Raw genomic sequence first — 15,391 nt, 5'->3', positions numbered from 1 at the left:
TCAACTTTTTGGGGAACCTCCATGCTGTTTTCCAGAGTGGCTGCACCAGCTTGCATTCCCACCAACAGTGTAGGAGGGTTCCCCTTTCTCTGCATCCTCGCCAGCATCTGTCATTTCCTGACTTGTTAATTTTAGCCATTCTGACTGGGGTGAGGTGGTATCTCATTGTGATTTTGATTTGTATTTTCCTGATACCAAGTGATGTGGAGCACTTTTTTTATCTCTCTGTTGGCCATCTGGATGTCTCCTTTGCCGAAATGTCTGTTCATGTCCTCTTCCCATTTCTTGATTGGATTATTTGTTCTTTGGTTCTTGAGTTTGATAAGTTCTTTATAGATTTTGGATGCTAGCCCTTTATCTGATATGTCATTTGAAAATATCTTCTCCCATTCTGTCAGTTGTCTTTTGGTTTTGCTAACTGTTACCTTTGCTGTGCAAAACTTTTTGATCTTGATGAAGTCCCAGTAGTTCATTATTGCCCTTGCTTCCCTTGCCTTTGGCAGTGTTCCTAGGAAGAAGTTGCTATGGCTGAGGTCCAAGAGGTTTCTGCCTGTGTTCTCCTCAAGGATTTTGATGGATTCCTTTCGCACATTGAGGTCCTTCATCCATTTTGAGTCTATTTTCATGTTTGGTATAAGGAAATGGTCCAGTTTCGTTTTTCTGCATGTGGCTGCCCAATTTTCCCTACACCATTTGTTGAAGAGACTGTCTTTATTCCATTGGACATTCTCTCCTACTTTGTCAAAGATTAGTTGACCATAGAGTTGAGGGTCTATTTCTGGGCTCTCTATTCTATTCCATTGATCTATGTGTCTGTTTTTGTGCCAGTACCATACGGTCTTGATGATGACAGCTTTGTAATAGAGCTTGAAGTCTGGAATTGTGATGCCACCAACTTTGGCTTTCTTTTTCAATATTCCTTTGGCCATTCGAGGTCTTTTCTGGTTCCATACAAATTTTGGGATTATTTGTTCCATTTCTTTGAAAAAAATGGATGGTACTTTGATCGGGATAACATTAAATGTGTAGATTGCTTTAGGTAGCACAGACATTTTCACAATATTTGTTCTTCCAATCCAGGAGCATGGAACATTTTTCCATTTCTTTGTGTCTTCCTCAATTTCTTTTATGAGTACTTTATAGTTTTCTGAGTACAGATTCTTTGCCTCTTTGGTTAGGTTTATTCCTAGGTATCTTATGGTTTTGGGTGCAGTTTTAAATGGGATTGACTCCTTAGTTTCTCTTTCTTCTGTCTTGTTGGTTTAAAAGAAATGCGATTTCTTTTAAATTTTCTGTGCATTGATTTTATATCCTGAAACTTTACTGAACTCCAGAGAGGCATCATCTTTAACATCTCCCTTTTAACCAAATTTTATTATCTTCATCAGTACTTAATATTTTTAGTTAAGACCTCTCTTCTGATCTCAAAATATATGTGTAATTTTCTGCTAACATCACAGAGGCACTTTAAATTACACAGACACATTTGAACCAGTCATCCTCTTTCTTCTCCAGAGAGTTCCAAATAAGTTTGAAAAACTTTTTTTACGGTGATCATCCCTCATCCATTTGATTAGTCCATTTCTTTTGCAACATCCTTTTATTGTACTTTCTGCAATACATATTTATAATTTAAAAATCTGTTTTCCCTGCAACACTATGAGCTCTTAAATGCAGGCATGGGTATAAAATGTTCACCACTGTTTTCCAAACACAGCGAAATGTCTGCCTCATGATATGTATTTATTAAATTGATTTGAATGACACAAAATTCCAATTCTCTTTTTTCATCTAACAGAATACCATGATCATCTGAGAAAGAGAACTAATTCCATATTTTTATTTGAATTTCATCAAGCATGTCTCATTTACATAGGTATGATTTTACCAAACTGAAGTGTCAAGTGGGTTTATTATTACTTTCTTTTTTAACATTCTCTCACTCAGGTCTGTAAGCCTCAAAGTATTCCATTCCCACTCCCAGATAGTAGTCAGTCAAAATTGACTTATATAATTATTCGTATTTACAAGTGGTTTCATTTGCTTTTTAAAAACACGATAGTATATATGCTTATTTACATCTTAATTTTATTGCTTACCATTTCATAGGACTCTCCAAGTCAACTATGCTAATTCACTCTTTTTAATAACAGACTAATGTCTCATGTTGTTGCTGTGCCATAATTTATCCAACTATTCCTCTGTGGTGTTCTTTTAATGATCATACAGTAAATATTCCTAAACATTGAGCCTAATGAATTGGTGCCTCAATTGCTATGGGATAGATTTACAGGAGTGGCTTTGCCAGATCTAAGGATATGGATCTTTTAAATTGAAATAGTTAGAGCTAGATTCCTCTCCTACACACACACACACACACATACACACACACACACACACACACACACACACACAAAACATTTACAAATATGTATATATATAACACAATGTAAACTCTGTACATTTCTATGAACAAGAATTGAGAATATATTTTTCTCAATATCCTTACTAGCAATAAATAACTATGCCAGTCTCATAGGTATGAAATGGTATTTAATGGTATTTCATGCACATTACCCTGACCAATAATGAATTTTCTATCTTTTATATTAATTGGCCTTTGGATTTTCTCTAGTGTGAGCTGATTTCCATATTTTTTCTAGTCCAAATTTTGATTACATTTTGCTTTCTTGTCAATTTAACAATTTTTTATTGACTTTTAACCTTCAACTACCATTCTTACTATAAATTTTGTAGCAAAAAGTCTCTTTTTTTTAAATAGTGTACTCACTTCTGTTTTTGTTTAAGAAGTCTTTTCAATCCTTGGCTTTTACACGTAGTCTCCAAGGTTTACTTCTAAAACTGCTCTTCCTCAGTACATCTGAAATGTATTTTGCATATGATGTAAACTGGGTCTTCAACTTAGTTTCACCCTGAAATAATACCCAGATATGTTTATCAAATAAACCATATTTTCCTCCACTGAATTGATACTGCCTACGTCATACATTAAATTTTCATATATTCTGATGTTTGTAGAATCTCAGTTCTGCTACATCAATCTCTTTGTATCCATATACCACAACCAAATGATCTATTTTTTTTTTTTTAATATAGACTGTTTGCAAAAGCAAATTCCACCATGGTAATCTTTTTTACTTTTACTTGGCTGTTCTTAGACAGCCATTCTTCCTTAAGAAATATGTATTTGTTTAGGTGTCTTCATCGCAAAAAACTAAGCCCCATTGTGATTCTAACTACAAGTTCCTTCCCAAACATCTTGGCATTTTATTGCTCATATTTTTATGTCCTTTCATAAAATTTTATACTTTTTCCATATTATGGCATAGTGTAAATAATATTTTAATGCCTGCCTCTTAAAAGCTAGTAAAATTTAGCTGTGAATCTATGTTGATGCCTTTTAGATATTTTTATATTTATTTTTACAGTAATTGATCCATTTAAGTTTGTCCCTTCTTATGTTAATCTTAGTGAGTTGTTTTTCTGGGAGAAGAGTTTTCTCTAAGATTTAAACTCCACCTCCAGAATGATGCATGTATTGTTCCCTAATGATTCTTGACAGTTCAGAGGGTGAAATCTTTGTGATGGCTTTTTCTCCAGCTCCTCCAGCCTGTCTGACTGGCAGATGCAGAAAAGATAATTTACTTTGACACTGAGAACAGAGAGAAAAGTGGGATGAATTCAGCTGCCACATTTCTAGAATCCTCTTTCTCCACCCATTGTGTTACCTCTAATCAGAATAAAGTAATATATTTAAATTAGATATGGAGGGTGGGGAGTATATGTCAAGTCTCTGTACTTCCTGCTTAGTTTTATTGTGAATGTAATACCACTCTAAAAAATAAAGACCATTTTTTAAAAAATGAAATATGTAGAAGTAAATATATTTTAACATGATTTAAAAGTTTAAAGTATCCAAAGGGACAGTGTACTTGTCATATATGGCATATATTTGAAGTTTATACCCCTGTTCTTCAGGGCATATGCAAAACGAAGCTGCTTTCTGAGAAGAATTTCTTCCAACATTGCTGTGGAAGATAAACTTCCAATCAGTTGCTAACACATAGTTATTAAACCAAAAGGATTAGAGGCACCTGGGGGGGGGGCGCTCGGTTGGTTAATCATCTGACTTTGGCTCAGCTCATAATCCTTGTCATCTCGGGATCCAGCCCTGTGTCATGGCCAGGCTCCCTGTTCAGTGGGATGTCGGCTCTTCCCTCTGCCCCTTACCCCACTCATGTTCTCTCGCTCTCTCTCAAATAGATAAATAAAAATATTTAAGCCAAAAAGTTTAAATAAAAAAAACCTTGCAGAATATGCAGCTAAGCCATTTTCATCAATGTTTGTGCCAGTTGGGACGCCTGGGTGGCTCAGTTGGTTGGACGACTGCCTTCGGCTCAGGTCATGATCCTGGAGTCCTGGGATCGAGTCCCGCATTGGACTCCCAGCTCCATGAGGAGTCTGCTTCTCTCTCTGACCTTCTCGTTCATGCTCTCTCTCACGGTCTCTCTCTCAAGTAAATAAATAAAATCTTTAAAAAAAAAAAAAAAAAGTTTGTGCCAGTGTACGTGTCCACTTGGATAAATGTAATGTCATAGAAGCCAGTGAAGCCTGCCTCATATCTTTAAGATTGGAAAAAAAGTCCCATAACTGCTATGATAAACTTCAATCCGTAAGACTTCACATTAAGTTTTACTCTCTGAGAATCTCAGAACACAGTCCCGGGGACATTATTAGTAAAATTGATGCACAGCAGCTTCTATTGATTCTGATGATGCTTTCATGCAGTTTACAGCCATGTGTTAGTTACTGTTTTAGTTCTCCAGACTTGTGTTTTCTATGTTTTGCACTCTGCCTTTGTGATGTTGCTCTGCCTAGGACTGCTCGGGAAACAAGAAATTATTTTATCATGTTCACGTTTGCTGAAGAACACAAGTGAGGCAGAATGGAGACAAGCAGGAGAGGATTGTCTCTGAATGTTCAAATATACATCTTGCCAACTATTTTTATGTTGCACCCAATTAAGATATTTTCCAATAAACAGAAAATTCTAGTTTTCTGTTGTCTAGTTCTGGTAGAGAATATGTATTACTACATCATCCTGATTTATATTCCATACACACACTATAATGAAGAGGAAGAATATCAAATGTGTAATCCACATTTTAAAAATTAATTCAATGAAAAAAATTAATTCAATTAATTAATTCCCTATCTAAAGCCAGCTATACAGATTTATAACACATGACAAATGCCTTCTATAATTTTTTAAAAGATTTTATTTCTTTATTTAACAGAGAGAGGGAGATCACAAGAAGGTAGAGCAGCAGGCAGAGAGAGAGAGGGAAGCAGGCTCCTTGCTGAGCAGAGAGCCCGACGACGTGGGGCTCCATCCCAGGACCCCGAGACCGTGACCTGAGCCGAAGACAGAGGCTTTACCCACTAAGCCACTCAGGTGCCCCAACAAATGCATTCTAAAAGGAAGAATGATCCTAGGTATGTTTGTTCCATCATAAATAGAACCAAAATAGGGAAGAAAAAAAAAAGACAACTAATTTTAAGAAGATATTTTAATATGTCTTTTAAAGGTCCATGATCTTCATTCCATTCAGAAGAAGGAAGAATCTCTTAAAGCCTTCCGAATTGTTCTTTAACAGTGCAAGATCTCTTGGATTCTGGACTTCGGTGTCATGCAAATTCGGCTACATATCCTGTGTCAGTGGCTCTGAAACTGTCAGCCTCCTACCCTCCATTCCGTTATCACTGGAATAGCATTCCTTAAGGTTCTGTCCCAGGCACTTTTCTTTCCCCCTTGGTATATTCTTGCTTTATTCGTCAGTGACTCCTGGACATGTTTCTCAAGCCCAAGCCTGTTTTCTGAATTCCAAATCCATATATCTAATGGCAACTCAGTATCCTTACTTGAATGACTCAAAGGCATTTCAAACTCAATATAGCCAACAGAACTCGTAACAGAACTCTTTTTCTCCAACAAACATCTCCTGGAACATTGCCGTTCACAATGAATTGCCCCATGTTCCCAGGATTTGATGCCAGAATTTTTAAAACTACTGTTGGACTCCAAATGCCCCATGCCAAGTCAAGTCCATGCCAAAGCTAAATATTTCTTGAATGTAGCACATTCTTTCAATCTTCATTTCTATCATTCTTCCCTGGTCTGTCACTATGGTGTATGAATTGTCTTGGAAAACAACCCACTACCTCCCTTCCGAGCCATGGAAACTCTTGCAACCAGAGGAATACTTAAAATGTGAACATTTTTCAGTCATACACTAGTTTAAAATCCTTGACTCATTTTTCCTTGTTTTTAAGATGAGATCCAGGGACCTCTCTGTGCTCATCTCTTCAGTCTCACCCGGGCACTTCTTCCCTTCTTTCAGTCGCTCGGAATTGGTTTCAGTTTGTGAAATACTCTAAACCTGGCTTTATCTCCAGACCTGCCTCCATGGTATAGCATTTGCTCAAGAAAGTGTTTCCCCCACAACTTCCCTCGCTTCATCTGTCTAACTTACTTCATTCTAGATCTCATCTAGGAAGTGGTATCTTCAGAGCATTCTTCCCTGACCTCCTGGGCCGCATGCTGGCCTCAATTTTACAGGCCAGTAGCTCTCTGATTTTTCCTTGCTGTCGTCCATCATACTTATATTTACACATCCAATGCCTTTCTTTTCCAGCAAAATGTAAGGACAATGCAAGAAAACTTACATTCTTTTTTTTTAACTACTATGTCCCAGCACTTAATAGAGCATTTTACATATTATAGACTTTTAGTATTTTTATAAAGTGCATGAATAAAAGAGTGACTGGAAAAAGGCTAGACAAATTAAGATTTCATCTTTACACTGAGGGTATTAATGCGTATTTCATCAGCCGTTGTAAAAGATCCGTGTAAAGGGGAGGGCTTGGGTAAAATAATTGTATCCATTTCTTTTCTTCTTATCAGTCTTGATGGACTCATTTTCAAGTATTGCTGTGACAAATTATCACAAACTTAGCAGCTTAACACAAATTTATTATTTTATAGTTCTGTAAGTGAGAAGTCTAATTTGGGCTACATTAAGCTAAAATAAAAGCAGGGCTATGTTCCATCTCCAGGCTGTAGGGAAGAGTGTGTTCCCCTGCCTTTTCCAGCTTCCAGAAGCCACCCCCTTTCCTTGTCACCTTTTCCTCCATCTTCAAAGCCAACAACGGCAGGCTGAGTTCTGTCACACTTCAACATTCTTTTCCTTCTTTTCCTGTCTTATCTCTCACTCCCACCAGGGAATGTTCTCTAAGATTATATTGCTCCCACCCAGATAATCCAGGATAATCTTCCTGTTTTAAGGTCTATACTCTTGATAACATCCAAAAGGTCTTTTTGTCATGTAAAGTAGAATAATCACAGGATCTGGGGAATTAGAGCATGGATATCTTTGGGGTTTATTCTGCCTACCACAAGGTGTGATGGTAATATCACTGTTAGTTTTGTTATTAACTAAATTTCTTCAGTATTCTAATGTCTTAAAGGAAAAAAGAAAAATTAAAAATGGTAAAGTGTACTGTTATTCCTCCTTTTGTTAAGGAGTGCAGTAGTAAAGGGAGAAAGAGAATCATAACCTATTCTCTACCCCCAACCCAAACTCAGGTCCTGGTCCAATTACTTTCAATAAATCTCAAAATGTTTTTTGTGGATAAAGGAGTTTAAGGCTTGATAAATATTCCAACATGTAGAGTCTAAGTGAGTTTGCAACTTTCACTGAGCAAAGTATTATACAGAACAATGCCAAAGTTTGTGTACCTCAGGCGTATGCCCAGGCCTGGCTAGGCCTATCACACTGTGGCTTGTGATTACCTATGAACTCATTCTTAACTGTCTGTTTTGGGCTTAATAGTAAAAACTCCACCCTTGGCCAGCATATTGCACTGGTTGGCCCGAGAAGATAACATGACCTTTTGTGTCGTGTTTTGCTACTGGTTGGGCTTCTCTTTCTACCAATGTGGGATGCCCTTCAGATCAATCACCCTTTTGCCTTTGCATATTTTACTTTTTAAAGATATTTTGGAATTCCATGTGCTCCATGAACTTTCTTATATGTCATTGACTCTATTTTAGAACGCTGGCTACCATATTTGCAAATGTGGGTTCAGGGCTTTCAAGGACCTGCAATCACCTGTAAAATCAATCTTAGTTAAGATGGATATTCTGCGTTTCTTTACAACAATGGGATATTTTGTGTACATTTCTTCCTTTTTATTAATTATATCTTTACTAAGAATGACAGAGAGATAGATGCTTTATCATCGAGGTCAGCACTTACTTTGTAATGGATCAAACCATTTCTAGTCACTTTGCAAATCCAGGCAGCAAAAGTCACAGATCTGAGACAGGTGGCTGCAACACCTGGGTTTTTATTAATTTCCCCTCTTCAACAGTGCATTTCCTTCGAGTCTAAGAAGTTTTGTCAAAGGAATGTATTACTGCTATTCTTTGCTTAAGCACATTAGTCGCACATAAATGGTCATTTCTAAAAAGATACTAAATTAGACTGAGTCAGGTTTCTGGAGTTAGGCCAACACAACCAGCTGGTATCTTAGTATGCAGTATGCCCTTCCATAGACAACAGGAATGAGGTACTAATAGAATGTTCTTTCTAGAGTAGAACCACAAAATCATCATCCCTACAGCCATATGGCATTGATTGGTTTTCATAGCTATAAGGCTAAGAAATCAATAGGACCACTAATTGAGGGAAGCAAACCTTTTTTCCATGTTCGACACCTAGGGAATTATATCATCTATTACTCTTCTATTTACCTCTAAAGGGTAAGTTCCTGCCTAAAACAACAGTATTAATTATTAATATGGCAGATAGCAATATAAATGTGTGGAAGGGATGAGCTATAAAGGGGTTGGGATTTATGAAGTGTTCCAGAGTGTAGTCTATGAGCCCAATACCACTGATAACACCTGTGAGCTTACACATGACAGCCACTTATGTGAAGTCTACATTTGACATTGAAGATAATGTAGAAATTTCAAAATGCAGTGCTTAGATATAGAACTTTGCTAAGAAATGTTTATCATAATAATCTGATTTTTTTTCATTAATAGCATTTTAGATAACCTGCATTTTTAAGGTGAAAAATGGATAATTTTATGAATATAGGTAATTGTAAAATCAATTCTCTTGTTTAGACTGCAACCAATAACTTTTTTCTTTTTTAAACTAGCCTCCACACCCAATGTGAGGCTTGAACTCATGACCCTGAGATTAAGAGTCGCATGCTCTACTACTGACTGCTTGGTGCATGCTCTACTACCGACTGCTTGGTGCTTAGAGCCAGCTTGCTGCTCCTCAACAACTATTTTTTAACTTAATATACCAATTGATAGATATAAGGGTATTTCTATTATGTGTAAATACCATTGAATGCTAGGTTATAGTTTGTGTTATTATTTAACTGAAGCATAACATACTCTGGACTGTAATTTTTAGAGAGCATTAGGCTGAGTTAAGCATTCTTTTGTTGTCCTTTCTCTGTGCAACTCTGACTCAGGCCAATCTGTACCCAGACACATCTACTTCTTTGGAATTCACCACCCTTCCTCTATTGATTTTTCTTATTTCTTAGATTCACAGTCATTTCTGGTTACTTTGATAAACTACCCTATAGACTGAATTCTATATTAAACTTTCCTCTCCCATCATTAGTGATACAATAAATATACAGTGTAAGGTATCCTGTATTTTCAATTTTATTAAGATCCAGGTTTAGAATCAGAACAGGACATTAAGTTTATCTCAATCACAGTTCAGCATTTCTTTGCTTGCATAAGCACATGGCATAATAATTGGAATATTTAAATAAGTGCTTTACCCCAGCAACCTTTAGACTCATAACAATTATAAGTGAAACGTTGAATAAATTATTCTGGAAGAGAATGCCATAGTGCAAGCCCATTGTACCTAAGAAGGTATGAAATTTTGCTTTTGAAAATTGAAATAATGGCTCTACTGGTTTTACCTAGAACCTCAATAGGTTCCACCTATTAAGAAAAACATTAAATTTTGAAGTAAAGCCCCAAAAGTTAGGATGAAGAATTTTACCTCTTAGAAATGACAAGCTTCTTTAATCTTCAGTTCGAAGAAAAAATCAAAATTATTGCCTTTGCAAGAACTACATATCCATTAATATACCAACAGTAATTATTGGCATTAACCTAAACATCTAGATAAGCCATTTTCATCCTTTGTGCAGAGTAGCAATATTCAACATGTCTTACAATTTATCTTGTATGAGATTTAAATTTCTCTTGCTAAAGCTTAAGGCCACAGAGCTCATAAATATTTTTAGAAAACACAAAAATAGTTCTTTTCCATTGCATTGTGAAAATTAGATGGCTGGTTCCTTTCCACACCTCTTCTAGTTACATAAATTTGTGTTTTCCTAAACCTTTATTGGTAGTCATTTATATCTATTTTTTTATTAGACTTATTTCTTTTTTTAATTTATTTTTTATTTATTTCAGCATAACAGTATCCATTATTTTTGCACCACACCCAGTGCTCCATGCAATCTGTGCCCTCTCTAATACCCACCACCAGGCTCACCCAACCTCCTACCCCCCAACCCCTTCAAAACCCTCAGATTGTTTTTCAGAGTCCACAGTCTCTCATGGTTCACCTTAGTATACTTTTCAATGACTTAAGGAATTACATCAATTATATCAATTAAATAAGGAATCATATCTTAACTTTTCACATTCTAGTTGCAGTTAATGTAGTACTACTACACATAAAATATAAAAACCATGTAATCATGTAGGTGTGTTTACCCCCCTGATCTTTTATGTTATTCATATGTATTAAATTTATATATGTTAGAACTCCACCGCCCTGTGTTATAATATAATACATATATTTTACATATATTTACATATATTTTAAAGGTAAATTACATTATAATTTACCTTTAAACAATTTACATTTTAGGGTGCCTGGGTGACTCAGTCCATTAAGCATCTGCCTTCAGCTCAGGTCATGATCCCAGGTTTCTGGGATCAAGTCCCATATTGGGCTGCCTGCTCAGTGGGGAGTCTACTTCTCCCTGTACCCTTCACCCCTGCTTGTGATTTCTCTCTCTCTCACACTCTCTCTCAAATAAATAAATAAAATCTTTAAAAAAAATTATGTTTTAAATAAGTTAAGAGGGGAAAGAACAACCTCTAATATTTACTATACATTTACTGTTTCTAATGTTGTGCTCTCTTCCTTCCTAAAGATTCAAGTTATCAAATTTGATCCTTTTTGCTTGATAGTTTTTCTGTAATTTTATCTCTCTCATTTCACATTTTACTCTAAAAAGCAAGAAGAAACCAAACCACATCTTCAACACTTTGCTTGGAAATTTCCTCAGCTAAATACTCACATTCATTACTTACAAGTTTTACTTTCCATATAACTGTAGAACACATTTCTGCTCACTTCTCTGCCACTATAGATCCCCTTTTTCCAGTTTCCAATAGCATGCTCCTTACTCCCTTCTGGGTTCTCTCGAGCAAGTTTATTTAAAAAACATGTTTTTACTAACAGTCTGTTCAAGACAACTCAGGTTTTTCCTATAATGCTCCTCAAAAATGTTCCAGCTTTAATACATTACCCAATTCCAAGGCCACTTCCACATTTTCAGGTATTTGTTACAGCAGCACCCCACTTCCAGTACCAAAATCTGCATTCATTTTCTATTGCCTTTGTAACAAGTTACCACAAGCCTAATGGACTGAACAACATAAATTTACCTTACAGTTCTAGACATCAGAGGTATAAAATTATTCTCACTGGACTAACATGAAGATGTTGGCAAGACTGCATTCCTTTCCAGGGGCACCTAAGGGAGATTTTTTTTTTTTCTTTTTCTAGTCTTGATGCTATGAATTCCTTGGCTAGTGGCTCCTTTCTATGTTCAAAGCCAACGGTAGCATGTCTACTCTTTCTCATATCCCATCACTCTGAAACTGACTCTGCTGCTTCCCTCTTACACATTTTAAGACCCTTGAGATTCCATCGGGCCTAGAAACATAACCCAGAAAATCTTCCTTTTTCAGTTAGGATGACTAGCAATCTTACTCCATCAACCTTAATTTCCTTTGGCCTGTAATTTTACATATTGACCAGGTCCAAGGATTAGGACATGGACATCTTTGGGAGGCTATTATTTGGCCCACTGTACATAGCCAGCTTAAACCTGGAACTATCTTTCCTGCAATGGTAGCAGCCCAAATGTCAGTTCATTTTTGTAGCCTTAACTATGCTTCTGGAGTCTGTCCCACATATATGTCACTCAGATCAGCCGAAGAATGGGTTAGTGTTGATACATGGAATTCAGGGCTCCTCCTCTTAGGTTCTCTCATTTTGGGAATCTCACCTGACATCATTCAGTGACTATGGTTGACCCAAATTCTATCCTCAGGTTCTTCAAGCCAATAAGATTGTGGATTTTCTATTGAAGTTTTAGCTACCCTACATGATGAAGACCTGTGCCTATCGTCAGTTGAAAAGTCATATATATGGGAAGCCCACTCCGTGTGATTCCATTCTACCAAGTGTTGATTTGTCTCCAACGTCTGTCTACTTTTGGACACTATCTAGTGCCTTCAGGTAGGTTTTCTTTTTATTTCAAATGTAAAATATCGCTGTATCTATGTGAAGGCTGGATGAAAGTTTGTCCAAGGGTTGGTCCCAGCCCTCTAACCATACCAGAAGTTTCGATATTTGTTTTTTGAAATTGCTGGTGATCAGGCAATTTTTCACTAAAATGAGGGCTAAACAATTTATAAAAATAACCTCAGTAAGTCAATATTCCACTGTTCTAGAATCATGTCAATTGATTGTCCACTGCTTCTATCTAGAATATTCAAAATAAGAACCTTACATGCAAAAGCAAATATTGTGTACTACAGTGTTATCAACATACATGCAATCTGAATATTTATATATTTGAATAGAGATTTAAAGCTACTAGTCAGAATGTGACTTTAGATTCAGAGCCTTGCTGAAAAGAGACTAGTTAAGGCAATTAATTTTGTATATAATGCATCTATAAGCAAAATCATAAATATGTCAAACAAAAAACAACCAGTTGCTTCAGAATGTCTTTTGAGCCTATTAAAACACAGCCTCATCTTTACTACAAGGCATCATAAATTTTACCCAACACTATCACCTTCACATTATAAAGAAATTTAGAAATTGACCTAGAGGGATACCTCAAAACACAGGATGTTTGCTGGTTTCATTATGCTTTCTACTGTTTTGTTTTTTGTACACAAGATTTCTTTCTCTGTACTTGTAAAAAGAAAAAAAAAGTTTTAATGGTTTTCCTGTGAAGTATGAGGTTTGATTTCTTACAGTTATTTATCAGAATTTCTCTTAGGCCAGTGATTTCCAGTGATTTTAAGGAAGGGAAATTGTTTGGGTTAGGATTTATTTCAGAGGCATGCATGCCACAAGTGTGTGTGTGTGTGTGTGTGTGTGTGTGTGTGTGTTTGCACACATGTGTGCATGTGTGTTTGTTTTCAGATGGTAAAACAACTGAGGAAAAGGAAGGGAGTATAGTACCACTTTTCTAGATTTCCTTTATAGCCACCCTGAGCAATATTTCTGTAAAGAACATTAACTTGACTTAAAATGAAAGCTTAGACAATTGTTTAAAGACCAAATGTTGATGCAATATGATTGTTGAAAGAAGTCAACTGTTTTATGAAAAGTGTTTTGATCTAGAATACAACAAAAACAATTCAGTACTAGCTTGTAATATGTCAAAGTATTTTTTTAAACACTGGACGATTGAATCTTTCAGATCTCAAAAGGAAATATTGTTTGAGCTCATCTCAGCCTGTGGCAACACCTTTCCTGTGGGCCAGGGATGCCGTTTAATATACTTTAGCATTTTCCCCTTTAATGAAAATGTGGTAGTAAGACAACAAGTTCTGGGCTGCCTGGGTGGCTCAGTCAGTTAAGCATCTGTCTTCAGCTCAGGCCATGAACTGAAGACTTGCGTTGGGCTCCTTGCTTTATGGAGAGCCTGCTTCTCTTTCTCTGCCTGCTTCTACCACTGCTTGTGCTCTCTCTTTCTCTATCAACTGAATAAATAGATAAATCTTTTTTAAAAAATCAATCAATAAAGAATTAATTAATTAATTAAAATATAAAATAGCAAGTTCTTAGAGAACATAGAGGTATCAGATTTTTCAATCTCTCACTGCACATTAAAATTTTCTATCTTACTCCCTTCTTCCTTCATGTTCTCTGTTTTCTCACATACCCACACAGAAATCTTCAGAACACTTAAAATGGGGAAAAAATGAAACACATATTTTATTTGCTCTAGCATTGGATAAGATCTTTAAGGGGACAAAAATTTTTAACTTTTATTCAGAAATCTCTAAGTAAAATAGATTATCCCAGAAGATGAGGTATATCCTGTATCCTTGAGTTGCCTCCAGCAAAGCAAAGTATATGTGTTCCATGGACTATGCATTTCTTACTATAAGAAGTTGGACATGTAATATCCAGTGAAAATCTGTTAATTCTCCTAAGGCAGCCTGGAATTTCTTTGCTTAAAAAAATCAAATTGTATTTCATTCATATTACCATAAGTGTTCTCATTTTACTCACTGGAGAAAGTGCAGTCTGGCTGAAATTTAAAATGGTACAGCTCTATCCAAATAATAGGGACCTTGAAATACAGTTGCACTAGAAAACTTTTCCACATCTGGATTTGACTTCATAGCTTCCTCTTTTTCTTTTCTAAATCATTAATTAAAGACATATCAAATATTGTCTCTGCCACACAAACAGGGTAAGTGACAGGTCAAAGAGAATATAGATATTTTGCTATGGTTTATGACTTGGTTTCTTTCTTAAACATTCATTAGTTATGTTTCCTTTTAGTATTTCCCTCTCTGGTGTTCCTTATGGCACTGCTACAATATGCTTTTCTCCTCTCATCTTACAGAATTTACCAGCCACATCAATTCATGAAGTTAAATATGTGTAATTTCTGACACTTTATATGATTTTGTTGTCACAGTGGCTTTTAGCTTGGAGGTTTCTCACATTTGTTGGATCTCATTGTTTCTTCTAGCTCTTTTTCCTTTTTTATAATAAAGTAAATGAGTTTTGCTCAGATTAACATTTAATAAATTTATGAACAATTATGAAGAACCAATTAGATTAATTTTATAGTCTCTTGTTGAGATTTGGTTAGTGTGTAATTTTCTTTTACTGTGGTGGGTAAGTAATACTTGCAAAAAGATCTGCTTAGAAAAGGAGAAAGAAACAGATGGCTCACAAAGATATGCTTCGAT

Source organism: Mustela nigripes, chromosome 2 (assembly GCF_022355385.1).
Source record: "Mustela nigripes isolate SB6536 chromosome 2, MUSNIG.SB6536, whole genome shotgun sequence".
Classification (NCBI taxonomy): Eukaryota; Metazoa; Chordata; class Mammalia; order Carnivora; family Mustelidae; genus Mustela; species Mustela nigripes.
Note: the sequence above shows the minus strand (reverse complement) of the source record.